Source organism: Dendrobates tinctorius, unplaced genomic scaffold (assembly GCF_039654945.1).
Source record: "Dendrobates tinctorius isolate UK_male_01 unplaced genomic scaffold, ASM3965494v1 ptg000011l, whole genome shotgun sequence".
NCBI lineage: Eukaryota > Metazoa > Chordata > Amphibia > Anura > Dendrobatidae > Dendrobates > Dendrobates tinctorius.
In genome coordinates this window covers 128494209-128519779 of record NW_027361679.1, presented here as the reverse complement: position 1 = coordinate 128519779, position 25571 = coordinate 128494209, and the positions used below count along the sequence as shown (strand labels likewise).

At 49.4% G+C, this 25571-nt stretch overlaps 1 pseudogene; it reads left to right on the top strand.

The window, feature by feature from the left end:
* Window positions 1-115: 115 nt before the first annotated feature.
* LOC141100606 (hydroxysteroid 11-beta-dehydrogenase 1-like protein) overlaps window positions 116-25571 on the top strand; it is a 39663-nt pseudogene continuing 14207 nt past the window's right edge.

Genomic DNA, 25571 nt, shown 5'->3' with positions numbered 1-25571 from the left:
ACAGAACATGTGGGTGGGGTAGTTACAATATAACTGGGGTTAAACCAGTGGAGTTTATGGGCTGTGACCCTGTAAGTGCTGGGTGACAGACCTTCCATGCTGTAGCATCCCCACTATGGGCTTCAGGAAGCAAGGCTTGTGCTGGGTGGCCCTTGTGGCAATGCTGGGCTACCTGTGCAGGGACACATAGGTTTTCTTCTATACTTGTAATTCCTGCAATGTCTGGCCATCTTGTAGGTATAGCTGCCTTTCCCTGCATTCTCACATCTATATGTAACTGACATGCAAGAGAATCTATGGCTGTCTGCATTAGCCCTAATAATAATACAATAAAAAGAATTGTACGAAAAGCTGGACCCCTCCTTGAAAAGTCAGCAAATGTTTTATTGTGGGAAATATTGTGCATTTGCATTATCTCACGGATCAGTAAATGATGCAATTACAGCGCTGACCCCAAGCAGCAAAACTTTTTTTTAAAGGGAATCTGTCACCTGGTTTTGGCGGGCGATGAAAACAAGGTTGGTCCCATCCGATGGGCGGTGTTCTCAATGTGTGCCGCCTCCCCATCCTTGGCCGCCGTCCACAGTTTTTTGAGGAATAGGAGTAGGTGTCTGCCATTTTAAGCATTCTTGGCTAGCGCACTCACAGTATGCTTTGCCCAACTGCGGGCAAAGCCAAAAAGCCTGACTGCGCATGCGCCGGTTAACTAAGCCTTGCACCACATCAAAATACTTCCGGGGCTTAGTTAACCGGCGCATGCGTAGTCAGGCTTATACTCAGAAAGGCTACGCAGACATCTGCGGGCTGATCTTTATAGCCTAGGAGAGGCCATGGATATTGCCCCCTCCCCCCCCCGAATACAAATACCAGCCCGCTGCCACCCTAGAAATGGCGCATCTGTACGATGTGCCAATTCTGGCACTTTGCCTCTCTTCCCACTGCCGTGTAGCGTTGGCATATGGGGTAATAAGGGGTTAATGTCACCTTGCTATTGTAACATTAAGCCCGGTTAATAATGGAGATTCGTCAATAAGACACCTATCCATTATCAATCTTTTAGTAAGAAAGGGTTAAAAAAGACACATAATGAAATAAAACAAGACACAGTTTTTCATAATTTTTATTACACGCCTAAATCCATTCGAAGCCATCGATCACCTGCAAAAAAACTGAAAAAACAAGCCAGCAATATAATCCCTGTCTGACGTAATGTCATTAATAATGATTGTCCCACGACGATCTCCCCTATAGAGCTGTCACATCAGCAGATGTGACCTCTCTATAGGCCTCCGATGACACACTGACCGGAGATAACCCTCCAGCAGTGTCATCGGTGATAAGCCTCTCGATTTACGGCACTACAGCGTGAGAAAATTCTCACGCTAAAGTGCCGCAAAGTGACAGGTGAACTCAGGTGACCTGTCGGCGGCAGAGTGATACAATGCGGAGGATTATCTCTGTCATTGTATAACCGGAGCCCCTGGAGAGCGGACACACGGAGTATATTGTTGATTTATTTTAATTTTTTTGCAAGTGAGCGAGGGCTTCGGGAATTAGCAGTATATGGTGAGTATGAACTATATATGTGTGTATGTGTTTTTGTTTTTTTTACATTCAACACATTAGCTGGATGATGGGATTACTACTGTCCCGTCATTGGCTAATGTGTCAATCACTGTCACTGTAGCAGGCATAGCCGGATGGGATGATGCCTGCATACACACTGACACCCACACAGCCCCGGCAGACCCCCACACAGCCCCGGCAGACGCCCACACACACGCACACACACATAGCCCGCACACGCCTTACACGCGCATAGTCACTGCCCACACCCTATTCACGCACACAGTCACTGCCCACACACTTCCCTCCTCCCGATTTGCAGCGTTTCATCCGCAGCAAAACTGCAGATCTTTTTTTAGACCTGCAGTTTTGCTGTGGAAGTGCCTGACTCAGTGCAAGTCAATGGGTGCAGAAATGCTGCAGATCTGCACAAAGAATTGACATGCTGCGGAAAATAAAACGCTGCGAATCTGCGCGTTTTTCCCCAGCATGTGCACAGCGTTTTTGGACTTCCCATTGACTAACATTGTGTGCACTCTGCACTGCGGATTTGATGCAATTCCGCGCGTCCAAAAACGCAGCGGAAACGCATCAAAAACCGTAACGTATGCACATACCCTTAGCATTCAAAACATAGGTTCTTGTAAGTACTCTTGAATACAGTTTTTTGAAGGAACTCGGCAAGGAAGTTGTTGCAAACATCTTAGAGAACAAACCACATTTCCAGTGTGGATATAGGCTTGCACGTATTATTTTGTCTTTTAATGTAATTCCAGATAGACTCAATTTTGTCGAGATCAGAGCTCTTTGGGGGCCTATCATCACTTCCAGGACTCCTTGTTCTTCTTTCATATCACAGATTATACACTATGACAAGACTGAGCGCAGCAACAAGATACAGGGTATGTAATGGGGTCTTCCAAGCAGGGGTACCTCTTTCAGTACCACCCCGTGTTTTCGGAGGTCCGCTCTGCGTTGGCTGGAGTCTGAATGAAGGACGCTGGCTGGAATTCCTCTGAGTGCATGGGCGCATATAAAAGATCACTGCTTCTCCATGTATTTCCAGTCTGACAACACTTTACTCACAGGACACAGAATATATCACACAGATACAGAGGGCCGGCCAATAGACAAGCGTCAGGCCAGACATGCATTACAAAAGCAGCAGGTGGCCGGAGCCTGCGTATGTTTACTGTGGGAATTATAAAGGTAGGGGGAGGGCGGACACTGCTGATACATTAGGGACATGCATCTCACATGGAACCTATTATATATACATATAACTGCACAACATATTCTGGGTGCTGAGTGGTTCTGTAACAGGGTAGTTATACAGCAACAGCAAGGTTTCTCCCAGGTAAAGAACTCAAAGGAGACTTGAGTTTCAAGCAGTAGTATCTGTGAAGCATGATGGATGTTCCTTTCAAGTTTAGGGCTGCAGTTCAGCCAGTGGAGTTGTTGATTTCGTCAGTATAAGTGGTGTGCTCAATGTTAAGAAATACAGGCAGATATGTTTCCATCAAGCAGTACTATCAGGGAGGCATCTGATTGGCTCCAAATTTATTCTGAAGCAGAACAATGATGCCAAATATATAACCAGGAGTGCACTGCTCATTGCGACAGACCATGCAGTTGGTATGGGACCCATGAGCTGGGGAAACCCGGTGCCAATTGGAAGCACTCTCCTTCCCCGTTTTACACCAATTCAAATCTTACCAATATTTGCATCCTTGGGATGCAGATAACCCTGAATACAATGATGGTTCAAGGAGCCATCAACTGTTCTATCATTTAGCCTGGGCAGACCTCTGTTTCAGCCTTCATTACTGTCTTGCTCTGCATTTCGAACGCCTTGAAAGATGTTCTCCGGGATTAGAAAAACTAAATAATAAAAGGAAATGTCATTATAAAGTCATAAATACGTTTACATAGCAAATGGAGGTAATCACTGTAGAATTTTTAAATTGGCCCCCCCACTGTTTTTTCAGAGAGAAGCCTGTCCCAGAATGTTTGGACAGATGTTTGTATGTGCAGTAGGAAGCTTCGGCCTTCATCTGAAAACTAATGTCATTTAATCATTACATGTATTTAGGCAGTGCCGTACTACTAATACAGCTAATATCGGCAGACCACGCAGCTGTTTTATATTATACTGTATGGAGGTTTTTGTGGGCAGCCATCCTACTGTGTTTGGGACTGTGAGGGCTATCATACTGTGTACGGTGCACTATAGGGACCATCATACTGTTTTGGGGTCACTGTGAGGCATGATACTGTGTTGGGTTCACTGAGGGGGTATCATAGTTAGTATGTGGTACTGTTGGGTCATCATACTGCATATGGAGGAACTCACTGTGGGGGTATCATACTGTGTTTGGGGGGCACTTTTTTGGCATCATACTTTATGGGCTCTATGAAGGAGGTTTCTTTATACGTTGGAACACTAAGAGACTTTAATAGAAGTAAAATTACTTTTTAAAGGCTGCAAAGTTGTGAGGTATGCCCTTCTCTGACATTGCCAAATACAGTATAATAATTTTTTTTTTTTTGTAAGGGGTGGGGTAGCCAAATTAGGAGTCCTGCTATGGGACCCCATGAATTCTATGTACGCCCCTGTATTTAGGAACTTATTTATAATGACATTTCGCCTGTGGCTGAACAACTGACTAGCAGCCCAGTGTTGCATAAATGCTTCTTGATGGTTTAGATAAACACTTTGACGCCTTAAGCTTGGTATGTGATGGCCAATTACATTAGAACACAATGGATTATTTGTAGAACCATTTCTCCAAAATGTTCCATAGCCATTTTTGAACGCGACAGCACCAGGCCGCATGTTGCTCGTGCTACTGTAAGCAGCCTGCGTGGCCTAAATGTGTTATTATAGCCTGCAGAGTCTCCAAGGCCATTGTAGTAGTAATAGCACCCGCCGTACCGTAAAATAGTTGTGTAAGGAATGGTCATGCCGCATGAAAAGCTTCAGCAGTCCTCACCTACAATTGTGTTCTCCCACTCCTGCTGGCAGAAGGCGATGAGCGATGCGGGAAGGTACAGTTGCCGCAGCAACTCGGAGAGAAGAGTATCGTGCATGGGTTCAAATCTAATTAATTGGATCCGTGCTCTCCCGGTGTGGTGTGGTTTCCATGGCGACTCTACTGTCCAGGCATACAGCTTGGTCAAGAGATTAAAATGTAGGTGCCATTCAATGCCAACAGGATCAATACTGCAGCTGTAGCCTCAAGCTATAATTTAGCAAAAAGTCTGCAGGTAGAAAACCCTATGACTGAAGTATCATAATCTGATATCTGTTCCATCAATACACCCAGGTTTGCACACGAGCTGTGAAATTTTTTTTTATTATGACTAATTGTAATGTTGAGTTGTTATCTTTCATCAAGCTGTACATAGTCTTTAAATGGGGGTTGTCCATTTCTTTTCTATTGACAGCCTATTTTTAGGGCAGCCCCACCAGCCAGCTGTGAGCAATTTCTTTTTTTTTTTTCGTAATTCTTTATTTAAGAGAATTTTTACATACAATACAGTAAAAGAACGTTACGGCTCAGCCAATTAATCAGCATATGTTTCACAAATCAGAAAATATCAGTGGGATAGAGTATCAGTTAAATTCCCGTGAAATCGTACTGGTAGATACCGTTAAACATATAAACTATAAAAGGAACTAAACAATAGAAAGAACTAAGTTCAGGTAGTATTAACTTAGTGAATGTATAAACGGCTCCAAAAGAACGTACGGAGTCCCACTGGAGACCTACAAAGATGAGACAACTATAAGTACAGAGTGCACCGGTTAAAGCAGTCAAATGAGTAAGCAGCTGGTTAGTCTGATCTAACAAAATTGGAGATGTTTGCAATAATTTGGGGTAGTTTTTGGGGTCGGGCTCTGCCATTCCGACGGTGAGCAATTTCTAAGTGCAGAAGAACACTGCTGCCGGGTACTGCAGATCAGCTCCTATTGCCTTCAGTGTGACCACGGAAAGAAAAGTGCTATACCTCTCAGCACGCTTTACATCCGGCCTCTGACAGATTATGGGGTTGCTATGTGTTTGACCCCCAGCAATCTTACATAGGGGACCTATCCCTCAGATAGGTCATGAATATCAAATTAGTGACAAAACCTTTATTTCAAAAGAAACCACTTCTACATGTAATTTGTTTTAAATACTTTACGTATCTTTTTATAATTGTGATGTTGTGCCTAATGTATTTAGTAGTAGTCATCTATGAAAGTACACTAGGAAGCATGCTCCGTTCCGTAGTTTATTAAAAAGAAATCTAACTTGTAAACTAATTTCTATGGTTTATACACCTTCAAACACCCTTCACCATTTTTTACACCTGTGTCTCCATCTAGGTAAAATTGCAACCTCATTCACCACCTCATATGGTGCATCAAAATTTGCCTTAGATGGTTTTCTTTGGTTCACTGCAACATGAACTTGCCATGAAAAGTACTCCTGTGTCCATCGCCTTGTGTATCTTGGGACTAATATACTCAGTCAGCCATGAATAAAGTGAAGTAAGATGTGTTTCATATGGTTCCACTTTGCGTGACATTTACTTAAAGGGTTATCCAATCAATCACCCCTGTATCTGTCTGCTATCAATGGTATGTGTCCCGGCTGCAATACCATCTTCACCCATCTTTCCTGAACCCCAATCAATCACCCCTGTATCTGTCTGTCCAGTCTCCCTACTGCTCCTCCCTCCTTCTGATCACACCTGGCCTGTTTGATGTGCAATTGACTTCTTATAAATTCAGACTCCGAGGTCTGTCTGGACCTCGGTCTGTCATTCCAAGGATGTCTTCTAAGGATAATATCTGAAATGAGCCTGAAATGACAAAAAGGTACAACTAAACCCTGCGTCTAAATGTACTAAATTTCTTTTGCTTTATAAATTACTCTCACCATGCTGACATACGCTCTAACAGTTTTGGCTCCTTTAATCCTCACTCTCCTTCACTATCCGCAAACCCCAGCACCCACTTACCAAATAATAATCTCTCCTTCCCTCTTGGCTCCCCACCTGACCTCCTCTGCTGAACTGCTCCTCAACCTCAGAGCTCTCCTAATAAAATACAAAACAAGCCACACACGCTCCTCCCACATGCTCACTTTCTCTCTGCTTCTCCTCACCGCTGGCGACATATCTCCCAACCCTGGACCCCCACAGCCCATACCTCCCATTATTACCCCCTTCTATCATTCCCAAACCAACACAAACACCAGAAATCTTTCACACCTCAAATCCGTGCCCTTGACAACCACCACCCTGCTCCCACTATCTGGATCACTCTGGAATGCCCACTCCGTCTGCAATAAACTCCATGTGATTCACGACCTCTTTACCTCTCATAACTTTTCCTTCCTTGGCCTCACCGAAACATGGCTGACACCCTCCGACACCGCCTCCCCTGCTACGCTATGTTACGGCGGCCTCCACTTCACCCACACTCCTCTCCCGGGCAACAGACATGGCGGAGGAGTGGGCCTTCTCCTTTCTTCCAACTGCACCTTCAACCCAATCCCACCTCTACCCTCCCTTATCCTCCCCTCTGTTGAAGACCACTCTGTACGCATCTATTCTCCCTCCAACCTCCAAGTGGCCGTCATATACCGAACTCCAGGCCCGACCACTGCTTTCATTGACCAATTCTCTATCTGGCTCCTTCACTTTCTCTCTGCTGACATTCCCACCATCATCATGGGTGACTTCAACATCCCCACTGACACTCACCAGTCAGCTGCCTCCAAACTCCTGTCCCTTACTTCATCTTTTGGACTTACTCAGTGGTCCTCCTCAGCCACCCACACAGACGGACACACATTAGACCTGGTCTTCACCCGCCTCTGCTCTCTTTCTAACTTCACTACCTCCCCTCTCCCTCTATCTGACCACCATCTACTCACTTTCTCATCCCTGTCCTCCTCACCTGTCACCCATGTCCAGCAGCATGCGCACATCCCGCAGAAACCTCGCACATCTAGACACTCGCACACTCTCTGACTCTATTCTACCACTAGCCTCCATATCTTCACTCCAAGACACAGACACTGCCACTACTTTCTACAATGCCACTCTTGCATCAGCCATCGACTTGGTCGCCCCTGTCATGCATAATAGAGTGCGACAAATCAATAGACAACCCTGGCACAATAACACCACTAAAAAGCTTCAGCAAGCATCCAGAATTGCAGAACGGCGCTGGAAGAAAACACATTCGCAAGACGACTTCACTGCACTCAAACAAGCAACACTTGCATTCAAATCTGCCCTCACCTCTGCTAAACAGGCCTACTTTACATCCCTTGTATCTTCCTTATCCCACAACCTCAAACAGTTGTTCAATACTTTTAACTCCCTCCTCCGCCCACCACTGCCCCCTCTGACTTCCCTAATCTCTGCCGAGGACTTTGCCGCACACTTCAAAAACAAGAGAGACCAAACACGGCAAGTCTTTATTGCTCAACCACCACAACCCCTTTGCATACCAAACCAATGCCCAAACCCCATAACCTCCTTATCTAACATCACTGAAGGGGAAGCTTGCTCATCTTCTGGGGAAGCTTGCTCATCTTCTCTCCAAATCACACCTCACCACTTGTGCACTTGACCCTATCCCATCCCACCTCCTCCCCAACATCACCACCACTCTTATCCCATCCCTAACCCACCTCTTCAACCTATCACTAACTTCTGGTACCTTCCCTTCTGCTTTCAAACATGCCACAATCACACCTATCCTTAAAAAGCCAACTCTCGATCCAACAGCCATGTCCAACTATCGCCCAATATCGCTGCTCCCATTCGCTTCTAAACTCCTGGAGCAGCACGTCCACGCTGATCTTTCCTCCCACCTCTCATCTAACTTGCTCTTTGACAATCTACAATTTGGCTTCCGCCCCCATCATTCCACTGAGACAGGCCTGACCAAAATTACCAATGACCTACTTACAGCCAAAGCTAACGGACAATACTCTATACTCCTCCTTCTAGACCTGTCCTCTGCTTTTGACACTGTTGACCACTGCCTCCTACTACTGATCCTCTCCTCCTTTGGCATCAAAGACCTCTCCCTATCCTGAATTTCCTCATACTTATTCCAACCGCACATTCAGCATCTTCAACTCGCACACTACCTCCTCATCCTACCCTCTCTCTGTTGGAGTCTCCCAAAGCTCTGTTCTAGGACCCCTACTCTTCTCAAACTACACACTTGGCCTGAGGAAACTCATAAAGTCCCACGGATTCCAGTACCACGTTTATGCCGATGATACTCAGATCTACCTCTCTGGCCCAGACGTCACCTCTCTGCTCTCCAGAATCCCAGAGTGTCTATCCGCCATATCCTCCTTCTTCTCCCCTTCTTCCTCAAACTCAATGTGGACAAATCTGAACTAATCATCTTTCCCCCATCTCACAGATCTTCCTTACCCGACCTTTCTATAACAATTGATGACATTACGCTTTCCCCCGTACCAGAGGTCCGCTGCCTCGGCATAACCCTTGACTCTGCCCTGTCCTTCAAACCGCACATCCAAGCTCTCTCCACCTCCTGTCGCCTCCAGCTGAAAAATATTTCCAGAATCAGTCCCTTCCTCAACCCTCAATCTACTAAACTACTTGCGCATGCCCTCATCATCTCCCGCCTTGACTATTGCAACATCCTTTACTGTGGCCTCCCTGCTAACACCCTTGCACCTCTCCAGTTCATCCTTAACTCTGCCGCCCGACCAATTCATCTCTCTCCTCGCTACTCCTCCGCTTCTCCCTTCTGCAAATCTCTTCACTGGCTCCCATTCCCTCAGAGTATCCAAGTCAAATTACTAATACTGACCTACAAGGCCATCTACAACCTGTCTCCTCCATACATCTCTGAAATAATCTCCCGATACCTTCCCTCACGAAATCTCTGGTCCTCCCAAGACCTCCTTCTCTCTTCCACACTTATTCGCTCCTCACCCAACCGCCTCCAAGACTTCTCCCGAATAGCCCCCATTCTCTGGAATTCCCTGCCCCAACACGTCCGGCAATAAACCACACTCAGATCCTTCAGACTGAACCTGAAAACCCACCCCTTCAGGAAAGCCTACAGCCTGCAATGATCCCCGCTGCCTCCTCACCACTACTGGAGCTACCGCATCACCATCACTGGAGCTGCTGCAACCCCCCAACCTACTGTCTCCTTCCCCACCATACTGTAGCATGTAAGCCCGAAAGGGCAGGGTCCTCTCTCCCCTCTATATCAGTCTGTGATTATTAGTTTGTTTACTGTAAGCGATATCTGTAGTTTGTATGTAACCCCTTATGTGCAGCACCATTGAACCAATGGTGCTTTATAAATAAGTAATAATAATAATAATCCCCAACTTATGTGTTCAGCAGCAAGCAGCTCAGTTGTCCCCTTACTTCCTTGTTTTTGGGGAGAGTTGAGTTAATGATACAGTGACACATTAGTGGTCTGTCAGTGCACTTGTTCTGAAGTCTAGACTGTTATCACTATATTTGCATATAGCGATAACAGGGTTTTTGAACAAGCAAATCTCCTAACCCATAAGGAGATTTGCTCTATAAACTGATGATGCTTGGGGCTGGTAATTTTGCAGGATTGATAACAGCAGCTCATGAGGTGAGAGGGAGGAGATGAGAAGTGAGCAGCAAACTATTGTGTACAAATCAATGGGCTGGAGAGAGGTGGCTAAGAACTCAAGAGTCGCCGCCTCAGCCTGGAATGTAGCTACTGCGCGCTTGCTTTTTCAGGACCTGGTGGTCTATCACCTATGTACACCATATCAGATAAAAACTCTCATTGGAGGAGAATAACCACATTTAAAAAAGCAAGTCAATTGTAAACTTGATGATTTTAGCGCTGTGGTCTAGAGCAGTGGTCCCCAACCTTTTTTGCACCAGGGACCGGTTTCAAGCAAGACCATTCTTCCGTGGCCCGGCAGGGCGGGGATGGAGGTGTGGCAGGGGCGGGGCTTTGGTCATAAGGGGCGGGGCTATGGACGCGGTTGTAGTGTAGCAGTGCATACTTATAATTAAATAACATTTATAATGTGACTCAACTCACCATAGGTTTTGAATAAGTGCTCCATCACCCCCTTCTCCCCATCATTGCCTTCACCCCATCACTCCCTTCTCCCCATCATTGCCTTCACCCCATCACTGCTGTCTCCCCATCATTGCCTTCACCCCATCACTGCCATCTCTCCATCATTGCCTTCACCCCATCACTCCCTTCTCCCCATCACTGCCTTCACCCCATCATTGCCTTCACCCCATCACTGCCTTCTCCCCATCATTGCCTTCACCCCATCACTGCCATCTCCCCATCATTGCCTTCTCCCCATCACTGCTGTCTCCCCATCATTGCCTTCACCCCATCACTCCCCTCTCCCCATCATTGCCTTCACCCCATCACTCCCCTCTCCCCATCACTGCCATCTCTCCATCATTGCCTTCACCCCATCACTGCTGTCTCCCCATCATTGCCTTCACCCCATCATTGCCTTCACCCCATCACTCCCCTCTCCCCATCATTGCCTTCACCCCATCACTGCCATCTCTCCATCATTGCCTTCACCCCATCACTGCCAACTCTCCATCATTGCCTTCACCCCATCACTGCCATCTCTCCATCATTGCCTTCACCCCATCACTGCCATCTCTCCATCATTGCCTTCACGCCATCACTGCCATCTCTCCATCATTGCCTTCACCCCATCACTCCCTTCTCCCCATCATTGCCTTCACCCCATCACTGCCATCTCTCCATCATTGCCTTCACCCCATCACTCCCTTCTCCCCATCATTGCCTTCACCCCATCACTGCCTTCTCCCCATCATTGCCTTCACCCCATCACTGCCATCTCCCCATCATTGCCTTCTCCCCATCACTGCTGTCTCCCCATCATTGCCTTCACCCCATCACTGCCATCTCTCCATCATTGCCTTCACCCCATCATTGCCTTCACCCCATCACTCCCTTCTCCCCATCATTGCCTTCACCCCATCACTGCCATCTCTCCATCATTGCCTTCACCCCATCACTGCCATCTCTCCATCATTGCCTTCACCCCATCACTGCCATCTCTCCATCATTGCCTTCACCCCATCACTGCCATCTCTCCATCATTGCCTTCACGCCATCACTGCCATCTCTCCATCATTGCCTTCACCCCATCACTCCCTTCTCCCCATCATTGCCTTCACCCCATCACTGCCATCTCTCCATCATTGCCTTCACCCCATCACTGCCATCTCTCCATCATTGCCTTCACCCCATCACTGCCATCTCCCCATCATTGCCTTCACCCCATCACTGCCATCTCTCCATCATTGGCTTCACCCCATCACTCCCCTCTCCCCATCATTGCCTTCACCCCATCACTGCCATCTCTCCATCATTGCCTTCACCCCATCACTGCCAACTCTCCATCATTGCCTTCACCCCATCACTGCCATCTCTCCATCATTGCCTTCACCCCATCACTGCCATCTCTCCATCATTGCCTTCACCCCATCACTCCCTTCTCCCCATCATTGCCTTCACCCCATCACTGCTGTCTCCCCATCATTGCCTTCTCCCCATTCACTCCCTTCTCCCCATCATTGCCTTCACCCCATCACTGCCATCTCCCCATCATTGCCTTCACCCCATCACTGCCATCTCTCCATCATTGCCTTCACCCCATCACTGCCATCTCTCCATCATTGCCTTCACCCCATCACTGCCATCTCTCCATCATTGCCTTCACCCCATCACTGCCATCTCTCCATCATTGCCTTCACCCCATCACTGCCATCTCTCCATCATTGCCTTCACCCCATCACTGCCATCTCTCCATCATTGCCTTCACCCCATCACTCCCCTCTCCCCATCATTGCCTTCACCCCATCACTGCCATCTCTCCATCATTGCCTTCACCCCATCACTGCCATCTCTCCATCATTGCCTTCACCCCATCACTCCCCTCTCCCCATCATTGCCTTCACCCCATCACTGCCATCTCTCCATCATTGCCTTCACCCCATCACTGCCTTCTCCCCATCATTGCCTTCACCCCATCACTGCCGTCTCTCCATCACTCCCCTCATGGCCTTCTCCTCATGTCCCCATCTCCTCCAGGGCCAGGCTACACAAACACAGACCAACACACACACACACACACATTATACATACACACACACACACACACACATACATGTACACACACAGACAGACATACACACACACATTATACATACACACACATTACACATACACACACACAGACAGACATACACACACCACCTCTCTCCTCTCACCTGCCCGCCGCCCGCGCTTCCTTGCTCTGACACAGCAGCGGCCGCGCTCCTCTCTGTGTCAGAGACAGGAAGCGCGGGCGGCGGGCAGGAAGCTGGACGGGTCCTTGCAGCTCCGCTCCTGCTATTCCCTCTTGCAGGCAGCGGAGCTGCTTGGATCGCTCCCTGGCCGCCGCTAAGAACTGCTGCGCGCCGCCCCAGCCCCCGCTACGCCACTGACCGCCCCTGGCTCCCCTTGTGTCCGCGGACCGGCAAGGGCACTGCAGCGGCCCGGTGCTGGGCCGCGGACCGGCGGTTGGGGACCCCTGGTCTAGAGCAATTTAATAACATGAGATTCCACCTTTAATAATGGCTTTATTCTGGCAAGGTCCAAATGATTGTATTACAATGACAACCAACACGTCTTTTTACGGACCTGAGATATAAGAGAATAGCATCCCCATACAGGTGACAATTCAGCAGCTGTCGGCTGTACACTTTAGCTGATAACTTGCTGCATCACCCACGATCAGTGTTGGCACCGTCCATATCTATTTAACCCCTTAGATGCTGCTGTCAATAGTGACTACATGTCAGAGTGACTGGCCCAGTGTGACACCAGGGAAAACTTTAAGAACGGTGGGTGTTGTGTATTCACTTTCTAGCCTACCTCTGGTTGCTGGTGAAGGTAGTGGAAATGGTTGTATTGACAGAGGGGTCGTGAGTTTTCTTTCCCGGCTCCCTCTGGTGGTTACAGGAGGTAATGGAGCTGATCTAATTAACAGAGGCCTGCCACCTGATAATGAGGAGGAAGATTGGACATTGGGAGTTTCTGACTGGATTTTAAGACAGCTGACTCCCTCTATCCCTGCTGGTGATTTTTTTCCTGCCTCCTGAGGTCTTAGTTTCCAGCTCAGTCCCTGCATGCTCAAGCTAAGTGTTCTTTTGCTATTGTTCACATTTGATTTGGTTTTGTCTATTTCAGTCTTGTGTGGTCAGCCAGCCCCGGCTGGGGCTGTGCTGAATTTCCATCCTTATGTTATTGTTTGTGCCAGTTTGTTTTTGTCCCTTATTAGATTGGCCTCTCTTTGCTCTGTTTTCAGAATATACCAGAGTGCTGATATTGTGGGCGAAGTCTAGTGACTTCAGTATTTTTTCTATCAGACATGTTGGGCATTTTTTGCAGGGTTTTTTGTGTGATTGCAGACAGTGTCTTTCCTTTCCTGTCTAGTTAGTTTGGGCCCCATCGTTTGCTCAGCCTATTTTCCTACCTGTGTTTGTGTTTTCATGTTGTCTCACCGACAAAATATGTTTGGGGGCTATCTATTCCTATGGGGTCTGCTCTGGGGCAGTTTCGATTTCCCTTTTCTTGCTTTAGGCTTATTTAGTTCTCCGGCTGTGTCGAGGCGTCTAGAATCATCGTAGTTACGCTCCACGACTACTGCTAGTTGTGTGGCTAGGATCAAGGGTCTGCAAACCGCTTAGTTACCAACCTCTCTGGTTTTCTGTGGCTTAGCTTGGTCTTGCTTTCCTCCTCGGTGACCCAATCATAACAGGTGGGCCCTGCGTTAGGGAATGGGGGAATGGACACCTCCTGCACTCACCTATGTGACCTGCTCTTACTACAGTCCCTATACAGGTTTTTTCAACCCATCACTGAGCAGGATACCTAAACCCTCACTTGCCCTGCTCCTATCCCTAAATAGGAAATTGGCAAGTGAAGACACTGGTACCACCGCTGCACTAAGACAACACAAGGTAAGGTAAGACAAACACCACAGGGAATAGGAAACACAAAAACAACACTTAGCTTTCTCTGCTGCAATGCACAGCAGAGTAAGGCACCAGATCACAGCATTCAGCTGAAGCACCTCTGCACTAGCAGCCTCCTGTATTCAGCACGGTTAGTATCCAAAAGGACCTGTGTCACCAACAGTCAGCTGATGCATCACAGACATCAGCAAACCCAGCAGCAATGTAATTACACCAGCAGCCACCGGGGGGAAAAACTAACATTAACCCCCGATGGCCTGAAAGGAAAAAAAGTTTTAATATGAAACACCCAATCTGCGACAGATCCAAAAATGGATCGTGACACTTCATCATATAAATGGTTAACAGAGTGTGTGGGATTCTTCTTTATCCCCATTGGCACCCTGAGATCATGTTTGTGTAGTTCTGATGTTTGCCATGGCAATTCATGACCAAATAGAGGCCTTAGAGTCTGCCGGCTATAGTAACATGTTCCGACGTTAGCGACATTTAGGTGGTAAATGCATAGGCAGCCTCAATAGTAAAAATTTGGTCACACTAGTCAAACAACTTATCCACTACTTGATCCCAAATCTGCTGCATTCTCTCTACCACAGAAACAACCCTTGGACAGGCCAAAGCCTCCACCTGCCCTGAAGAAAACCGAGGATGAAACCCGAAGTTTCAGAAAAAAGGAGACACAAAAAGTGGCAGAACTAGCCCTATTATTTATAGCAAATTCAACCAAGGGCAAAAAAGAGACCCTGTCATCTTGATCAGCAGACACAAAACATCTCAAATAGGTTTCCAAGATCTGGTTTGCTCTCTTAGTCTACCCATTGGTCTGTGTCACGTCACCGCTTCCTTCTGCCGTGCCACCGCTCCCTGTGCCCCGTCGGACTCACCAGATTGCAGCTTCCCGGCGCGTCCTCGTCTGTGCCCCTGCTCTGACGACAGCGCTTGCTTCCTCCCGGGCGCGCGCTCCCCGCAGCTCTCTCCATGCACGAGCACTTCCTCCTCTCTGAGCCGGTCACTCCACCAGGTCCTCTCTATGGTCAGGAGGACCCTGACCCGGGAGTTCCTCCCCACGCTCCCATATCAGGCCGTCACCCCCTAGTGACGCTGCCTGATCGTCACTTGCCTTCCCTTGTGATTCTGGCCCCTCTTGCTGGCGTTCGCCGCCGCTTCCTCCACGTCTCGTCTCCTGTCTCACTCTCTCATATATGTTACCTGTTCTCTCCTATGTTCCAGTGTTCCTGCCTTCCCAGCCCACAGCTCCAGTCTCCTGTGTTCCTGCCGTTCTACCCTGGTCCAGTCTCCTGCGTTCCTGCCACTCTACCCCGGTCCAGTCTCATGTGTTCCTGCCGTTCTACCCCGGTCCAGTCTCCTGGGTTCCTGCCGCTCTACCCCGGTCCAGTCTACTGTGTTCCTGCCGTTCTACCCCGGTCCAGTCTCCTGTGTTCCTGCCGTTCTACCCCGGTCCTGTCTCTTGTGTTCCTGCCGTTCTACCCCGGTCCAGTCTTCTGTGCTTCTGCCCTAGGTACCAGCTGCCGCGGTAATAGTTTCCTCTGGGCCTGTCCCTAACACTCCCTGTATTGGGGGTGGTCCACCTGGTCCGCTCGCCCAGGGGAGGTTCGTTGCCGTGGTCCAGTGAGTTCACCTTCAGGGTTCCTAACAGTACGATCAGGCCATGAATCCCGCTGGTGCCTCAGCAGCCACCCAGAAGGAACTGGCGACACTACGAGACAACCAGGCCCACATTATGACTTTCTTAAAGTCTATGGAATCCCGGTTATCGGCACTACAGCCCTCTGATCCCGGTAGTGCCTCTCAGCTGGCCAGTCTCCAGCAGGAACTGGTCCAGCAACGCGATACTCAGGGCCATATTTTAAATTATATGGCCTCGGTGGACAATCGACTCCTCTCTCTCCAGTCTGCCGCGGCTGCCCCCGCTCAGGCGCCGCTTCCACATCCACCGCCTCATTTAGCTAAGCCTCCGCGGTATGGCGGAGACCCCCGATTGTGCAGGGGGTTCCTTAACCAGTGCCAGTTGCACTTTGAGTTGCTACCTCAGCAATATCCCACGGATTGTGCCAAGGTGGCTTTTATGGTATCCCACTTGGAGGGCGAGGCATTTGCCTGGGTAAACTCCCTCTGGGAGCGAGACGATCCAGTGGTTTCCCAGCTTTCCACGTTCCTCGAGACCTTTCGCAAGGTCTTTGACGAACCGGGACACCTGGCCTCAACTACGGAGTCCCTCTTTAACCTCCGCCAGGATACTCTCTCGGTGGGCCAATATGCCATTCAGTTTCGCACCCTGGTCTCTGAGCTCGGGTGGAATAACGAGGCTTTGGTGGGAGCATTTTGGCGGGGCTTGTCTGCTCGTATCAAGGACGAGCTGGCGGGTCGGGATACTCCCATGTCCCTGGAGGATCTCATTTCCCTGGTGACTCGCATTGACCTGCGATTCCAGGAGCGCTCCCGCGAGTCTGCCAGGGAGAGAAGACTTCCTCGTGTTTCCCTAGCAACCCGCAGCCCCTCCGGTCCACAATTTGGCTCTACCTCCGCTGTCCCGGCGTCGGAACCCATGCAGGTAGATCGCCTCAAACCGGCAGAGCAGCGCCGCCAGGAGAGGTTCGACAAGGGACTGTCTGTACTGCGGCAGTTCCTCCCATCTTCTGCGCTCCTGTCCAGTGAGGCCGGGAAACGCCTCCGCCTAGGACAGGTAAGAGAGGCCTCCCTAGGTGTTAGTGATACCTCTCTCCCCTTGACCCTTTCTGTCCTATTGAATCTTGGTTCCTCCCGCATCTCTGAGCTGGCCTATATTGATTCAGGGGCTGCCGGGAATTTCATCCAGCTCGAGGCGGTCAAAAAGTTGCGGATACCTGTCAGATCCTTGGAGTCTCCTCAGCAGTTAGCTTCTGTCGACGGCGCTCCCCTGCGGGAGGTCGTTACCCTGGTCACCGAAGAGGTGAAATTACAAGTCGGAGCCCTACATCGGGAGAAGATAGCCTTCTTGGTATTGCCCTCACTATCCTGCACGCTCCTCTTAGGTCTTCCGTGGTTAAGGACCCATGAGCCCGTCCTCGATTTGCGATCTGGGGACATTCTTCGTTGGGGTCAGTCGTGCCACCCATCGTGTCTTCTTCCCGTTCAGCCAATCAAGTCGCCTAGGATTCCAGCGGCGCCCGGGGGTTTGCCTTCAGCCTATTGGTCCTTCACGGACGTTTTCAACAAAAAGGAGGCAGAGTGCCTGCCCCCACATCGTCCTTATGACTGCCCCATCGATCTCGTTCCAGGTTCTACACCACCCCGGGGTCGAATTTATCCCTTGAATCCTCTCGAATCTCGAGCCATGTCCGAGTACGTCCAGGAAAATCTGGCTAGAGGCTTTATCCGGAAGTCTTCCTCACCCGCAGGCGCGGGCTTCTTTTTCGTCAAGAAGAAGGATGGGGCTCTTCGTCCATGCATCAACTACCGGGGCCTCAATGATATCACTATCAAGAACAAGTACCCGCTGCTCCTTATTCCTGAGCTGTTTGATCGATTGCGGGGGGCACAAATTTTCACCAAACTGGATCTCCGTGGGGCCTACAATCTCATCCGCATTCGCCCTGGTGACGAATGGAAGACCGCGTTCAATACCAGGGATGGCCACTACGAGTATTTGGTCATGCCCTTCGGCTTGTGCAATGCTCCCGCAGTGTTCCAGGAATTCGTGAATGACATTTTCCGAGATCTCCTGTACTCTTGTGTGGTAGTGTATCTGGACGACATTCTTGTCTTTTCCTCGGATTTGGCTACCCATAGGAAGAGTGTTCGTCTAGTTCTCTCACGCCTGAGGGAGAATCTCTTGTATGTGAAACTGGAGAAATGCTCCTTTGAACAAACCTCTCTTCCGTTCCTGGGGTACATTGTTTCTGATTCAGGCTTAAGCATGGATCCAGAGAAAGTGTCAGCAGTGCTCAACTGGCCGCAACCTCATGGAGTCAAGGCAATTCAACGATTCCTGGGTTTTGCCAATTACTACCGGCAATTCATCCCACATTTTTCGTCCTTGACCGCACCCATCTCCTCTCTGATTCGTAAGGGGGCTAACCCGCATGTTTGGACCTCAGAGGCCGAAGAATCCTTCCTTGCCCTGAAACAAGCCTTTGCTTCTGCTCCAGTCCTTCACCGCCCGGAGACTAACAAACCTTTTATTTTGGAGGTGGATGCTTCTGCCATGGGGGCCGGAGCCGTACTCTCCCAGAGATCCCCGTCTGGGCGACTGGTCACCTGCGGCTTCTTCTCGAAGATGTTCTCCTCTCCAGAACGCAATTACTTCATTGGTGACAGGGAGCTTTTGGCCATCAAGATGGCGTTGCAGGAGTGGCAGTACCTTTTGGAAGGAGCTGTGCATCCTTTTAAGATCTACACAGACCATAGGAACTTGGCTTACATCCGATCGGCACAGAGACTAAATCCACGACAAGCAAGATGGTCTTTGTTTTTCGCTCGGTTCGATTTTGAATTGCACTTTTGCCCGGGTAGTAAGAACCCCAAGGCTGATGCGTTGTCCAGATCCTTTCTTGCGGTCGATGCCGAGGAAGACCCTACGCACATCCTGGATCCCTCCAAGATCATCACAGTGGCACCCCTCAGGTTGTCTACCCTACCACCGGGTAAGACCTTCGTCCCAGTGACCAACCGAAAACGAGTCCTGCATTGGGGTCATGCTTCCAAGATTGCAGGCCATGTTGGGTTGAAAAAGACCCTTTGTCTGGTCTCACTCTACTATTGGTGGCCTACTCTTCCCCAAGATGTTCGTAGCTTTCTAGCCTCGTGTCCATCCTGTGCCAAAGACAAGGTTCCTGTCACGTTTCCGCCAGACTTAGGGCCTGCTGTTCCGGTCGCGGCCACTAGGAGGCGCCGGACCGCCACTTTATCGTCAGACTCAGGGACGGCTGTTCCTGCCTCGGCCACTAGAAGGGGCCGTGGTTCTGTCACGTCAGGCTCAGAGCCTACTGTCCCGGCTTTAGCCTCTAGGAGGCGCCGGTCTGTCACGTCGCCGTTAAATTCTGGGTCTGCTGCTCCTGTCGCGGTCACTAGGAGGCGCCATGGCTCGCCCGGGAGTTATGGTGCTGACAGAGTAAGGGCACCTGCGCAGGCATCTGGTGGACGCAGGCTCCACCCCTCTGTCAGTCATCAAGAGGTTACTGCATCTCCATCTGGCCTGGTCCTGGGGGCGGTACTGATGACATCATCAGTCCAGGAACCTATGAGGGGTGACCTGATCCCTGAAATACCTTGGGACTGGTCTTGCAAGCCGCCGGATATATTCTTGGTTCCCCTGTGTGTTGCTGTGTGAATTACTTTCTGACTGACTGACTTTGGCCTGGACTTCTGACTCTCCTTCTGCCTAACGATTCTGTACCTCTGCTACTCTCCTGGTTTATGACTTTCGGCCTGAATCTGACTCTGCTTCTGCCTAACGATTCTGTACCTCTGCTACTCTCCTGGTTTATGACTCTCGGCCTGAATCTGACTCTGCTTCTGCCTAACGATTCTGTACCTCTGCTACTCTCCTGGTTTATGACTCTCGGCCTGAATCTGACTCTGCTTCTGTCTACCGTTTTTGTACCATTGCTGCCCGACTGGTTTAGACCCGCATATCTCCACGTTTGTGTCCTGTATTGGAACACCTTTCTGACGACCGTCCTGCTCTGGTCACTGCTCCTACTCAGACAGCGCCTCCTGGGCTCTGCTATAAATCCAGATCCCTGTATAGGGGTAAAGGGTATCAGTGTTTCTCGGGGTGTTGCCTGGCTGCAGCCCAGACCCGCAGGCGGACGTCACATTATATCCGGCCATATAAAAAAAACTGCTTCTTGTGTATATATCCAGCATATACAAAAGCAGTCTCCCTGAACTTTTTTTTTCTCTCCCTTCTTCTGACTGGGCTGATTTCTGGCCTAAACACCTGGTTCAGTGCACAGCCTGAAGGAGCACTTTCATCTTCCTGCACCAGTATGCTGCAGTCTGGAGCCTTCAGAGAAAGAGCTGAGCGTCAGAGATCCATACTACTGAGACATCGGCCTCTGGGCAACTCTGGCTATGGTTGCCCAGGGGCACAGGTATTGCCCGCAGATGCGGCTAAAGTTTTATTGCCTATTGCCCTTTCTTTTGGTCAGAAATCTCAGTGTGTGAACGCATATGTGGATTGTGGATCTGAAGGGAATTTTATGGATTCTTTGGTTGCTAAAAGTCTCGGTGTACCCCTATTAAGACTTAATGCCCCTATAACAACTACGGCTATTAATGGCACATCTATTGTCCAGGAGGGGGTTAAATTTGTTACTGACAAAATCACTATGTCGGTGGGAGCATTGCATACCGAGGTTATGTCATTTTTTGTCATGGATAATTTGTCTGCTGCAGTCATTTTGGGGATGCCATGGCTACGCCAGCATAATCCAGTCATCGACTGGCACCTAGGCGATGTTATACGCTGGAGTTCACACTGTCAGGAAAACTGCATGTCGCTAACAGTAAACCAAGTTAAAGTTAAACCCCTCCACATACCGTTTGCCTTCAGAGATTTTGAGGATGTCTTTTCTATTGCAAAATCTGAAAAGCTACCCCCTCACAGAAAGTATGATTGCCCTATAGATCTGATTCCAGATGCCCGTCTCCCAAAAGGGAGAATATTTAATCTCTCAGGTCCAGAGCGTCAGGCTATGAACGAGTACATAGCAGATAGCTTAAAAAAGGGGTTTATTAGACCATCTATTTCACCAGTTGGAGCTGGCTTCTTCTTTGTAGAAAAGAAAGATGGTTGTCTCAGACCCTGCATTGATTACCGGGAATTGAATGCAATCACTATAAAGAACCAGTACCCGCTTCCACTCATCCCTGATCTTTTTAATCAGCTAATGGGAGCCCGTTGGTTTACTAAACTGGACCTCCGGGGGGCATACAATCTAGTCCGCATAAGAGACGGGGATGAGTGGAAAACAGCCTTTAATACCCCTCTTGGCCACTTTGAGTACCTGGTAATGCCCTTCGGACTCAGTAACGCACCTGCCGTGTTCCAGCACTTTGTAAATGACATTTTCAGGGACATTTGTGGGGTGTATGTCGTCGTGTATTTAGATGACATTTTGATTTATTCTGCTGACCCTGTGACACATGCTCAGCACGTTCGCTCTGTACTGCAGAGACTGCGAGAACACTCCCTGTTTGCTAAACTGGAGAAATGTGGTTTTTTTGCGGAGGAGGTACAATTTTTAGGATATGTGGTTTCAAGCACAGGCTTCCGTATGGATCCTGCCAAGATCCAACCTATTAAAACTTGGGTGCAACCCAAGTCGCTAAAAGCGCTGCAGCGATTTTTAGGGTTTGCAAATTATTACCGAAAATTCATCAGGGGTTTCTCCGAAATTGCTAAACCACTCACGGATTTGACCCGAAAAGGGGCAGACGTGACCAATTGGAACCCTGAGGCAATTCAGGCTTTTGCTACGTTAAAAGAGTGCTTTGTAGCCAACCCAGTTTTGGTTCAGCCTGATCTGGACCGCCCGTTTATTGTAGAGGTGGACGCCTCTGAGGTCGGAGTTGGAGCAGTGCTGTCGCAAGGCACTGCATCACTCACTCAGCTTCGCCCATGTGCCTTTTTCTCCCGCAAATTCTCTGCCACTGAGAAGAATTACGATATAGGTAATCGGGAGTTATTGGCGATCAAATGGGCCTTCGAGGAATGGCGCCACTTCCTCGAAGGCGCCAAACATAAGATCACTGTGATTACAGATCACAAGAATCTGACTTACCTGGAGTCAGCTAAAAGATTAAATCCTAGACAAGCGAGGTGGGCCTTGTTCTTCTCTAGGTTTGATTTCTTAATAACCTTTCGTCCTGGTACCAAAAATGTGAGGGCTGATGCTCTCTCTCGAAGTTTCTGCCCCTCACAGGCTGAGGACTCGGAGCCAGTTCCAATACTGGCCAATGGTATTGTTGTGTCGGCTGTGTCTCTGGACCTTCTGGAGGAGATCCGTAGGTCCCCAGAACCAGCCCCTGACTCGACGCCCCCCCAGAAATTGTTTGTTCCAGCGCCGTTTCGCCTACAAGTTCTGAAGGAGTCGCACGACTCCGTCCTGGCAGGCCATCCTGGGGTCAATAATACCGCCAGACTTGTGACTAGGAGTTTTTGGTGGCCAACGGTAGTTAAGGACTGCAAGGATTATGTATTAGCTTGTGAAATCTGTGCTCGCGCCAAGTCCCCTCACAATCGGCCTGCCGGCTGGCTCCAGTCCTTGCCCGCTCCAGAGAGTCCATGGACCCACATCTCCATGGACTTCATTACTGACCTACCACCCTCAGAGGGGAAGACATGCATCTGGGTGGTGGTGGACAGGTTCAGTAAGCAATGTCATTTCGTTCCCCTCTCTGGATTACCTAATTCAGAAACTCTGAGTAAGTTGTTTATTGTTCATGTAATAAGGCTGCATGGCGCTCCAGAGAATATCGTGTCCGACCGAGGTACCCAGTTTGTTTCCAAATTCTGGAGAGCATTCTGCAAACGTATTGGTATTGAATTATCCTTCTCCTCCGCTTACCACCCTGAGACCAATGGTCAAACGGAGCGTACCAACCAGGCTCTAGAGCAATATCTTCGCTGCTATGTCTCGGAACATCAGTCTGATTGGGCGGAACATCTCCCATTAGCTGAGTTCGCTCTAAATAACCAGTACCAGGAATCTATCAAAACCACCCCGTTCTTCTGCAATCATGGTTTGCACCCACGTTTTGGTTCATTTTCGGCCAAGATGTCGGAGCTTCCGGGAGTAGAGAATTCCATACGTCACTTAAGGACAGTCTGGTCGGAGGTGAACACAAACTTGAAAGGGTCCCAAGTCAGGCAGGCTTTGGCCGCAAATAAACGGAGGTCCACAGGGCCGCACCTAGGAGTTGGGGACAAAGTTTGGCTGTCTACCAGAAACATTAAGCTTAAGGTGCCATCTGCCAAACTGGGGCCCAGGTTTATTGGTCCCTACGAGATATTAGAAGTAATTAACCCGGTAGCCTTTCGTTTAAGGCTCCCTCAGTCTTTTAAAATTCCTAATGTTTTCCACAAATCCCTTCTCAAGGTGTACCGCTCCCCAATTCATCCCGTCCAGTCCCCTCCTCCTCCAGTTTTGGTCAAGGGTGCCTTGGAGTACGAAGTCCAGGGCATCCTTGATTCCCGTTTAGTGAGAAAGTCTGTGCAATATTTAGTTCATTGGAAAGGCTATGGCCCAGAGGAGAGGTCCTGGGTCCCCGCTAGTGACATTCATGCCAAGGGGTTGATTAGAAGGTTTCACCTCCTTCACCCTGATAAACCGGGTTTTGAGGGTCCAGAGGCCCCTCTTGGAGGGGGGGGTACTGTCACGTTTCCGCCAGACTTAGGGCCTGCTGTTCCGGTCGCGGCCCCTAGGAGGCGCCGGACCGCCACTTTATCGTCAGACTCAGGGACGGCTGTTCCTGCCTCGGCCACTGGAAGGGGCCGTGGTTCTGTCACGTCAGGCTCAGAGCCTACTGTCCCGGCTTTAGCCTCTAGGAGGCGCCGGTCTGTCACGTCGCCGTTAAATTCTGGGTCTGCTGCTCCTAGGAGGCGCCATGGCTCGCCCGGGAGTTATGGTACTGACAGAGTAAGGGCACCTGTGCAGGCATCTGGTGGACGCAGGCTCCACCCCTCTGTCAGTCATCAAGAGGTTACTGCATCTCCATCTGGCCTGGTCCTGGGGGCGGTACTGATGACATCATCAGTCCAGGAACCTATGAGGGGTGACCTGATCCCTGAAATACCTTGGGACTGGTCTTGCAAGCCGCCGGATATATTCTTGGTTCCCCTGTGTGTTCCTGTGTGAATTACTTTCTGACTGACTGACTTTGGCCTGGACTTCTGACTCTCCTTCTGCCTAACGATTCTGTACCTCTGCTACTCTCCTGGTTTATGACTTTCGGCCTGAATCTGACTCTGCTTCTGCCTAACGATTCTGTACCTCTGCTACTCTCCTGGTTTATGACTTTCGGCCTGAATCTGACTCTGCTTCTGCCTAACGATTCTGTACCATCTTCTACTCTCCTGGTTTATGACTCTCGGCCTGAATCTGACTCTGCTTCTGTCTACCGTTTTTGTACCATTGCTGCCCGACTGGGTTAGACCCGCATATCTCCACGTTTGTGTCCTGTATTGGAACACCTTTCTGACGACCGTCCTGCTCTGGTCACTGCTCCTACTCAGACAGCGCCTCCTGGGCTCTGCTATAAATCCAGATCCCTGTATAGGGGTAAAGGGTATCAGTGTTTCTCGGGGTGTTGCCTGGCTGCAGCCCAGACCCGCAGGCGGACGTCACAGTTCCCAGGCAATTACCTTCTGGACTCTTGCACCCGCTTCCAGTTCCTTCGGCTCCCTGGCAGTACATTGCTATCACTGACCTACCTCGCTCTTCTGGATGTACTGTCATCTTGGTCGTTGTGGATAGATTCTCCAAGATTGCCCATTTCATTCCCCTGTCTGGGCTCCCTTCGGCTCCTGAATTGGCGAAGATTTTTATCCACCATATTTTTCGTCTCTATGGCTTCCCTCAACGTATTGTCTCTGATAGAGGAGTCCAGTTCACCTCCCGATTTTGGAAAGCGCTCTGCAAGTTTATGAACATCACGCTGGATTTCTCCTCCGCTTATCACCCTCAGACCAATGGTCAAGCAGAGCGTACTAACCAAATTTTGGTTAATAACCTCCGTCACTTCTCCAACGCTCACCAGAACGACTGGTCTGACTTGCTCCCATGGGCCGAATTTGCGTATAACAACAACGCCAACGAATCTTCTGCCAAGTCTCGATTCTTTATCGTCTACGGGCTACATCCAGGCGTACCTCTACCAGTTCCTCCTGTCTCGGGTGTGCCGGCTGCTGATCTTCTGTC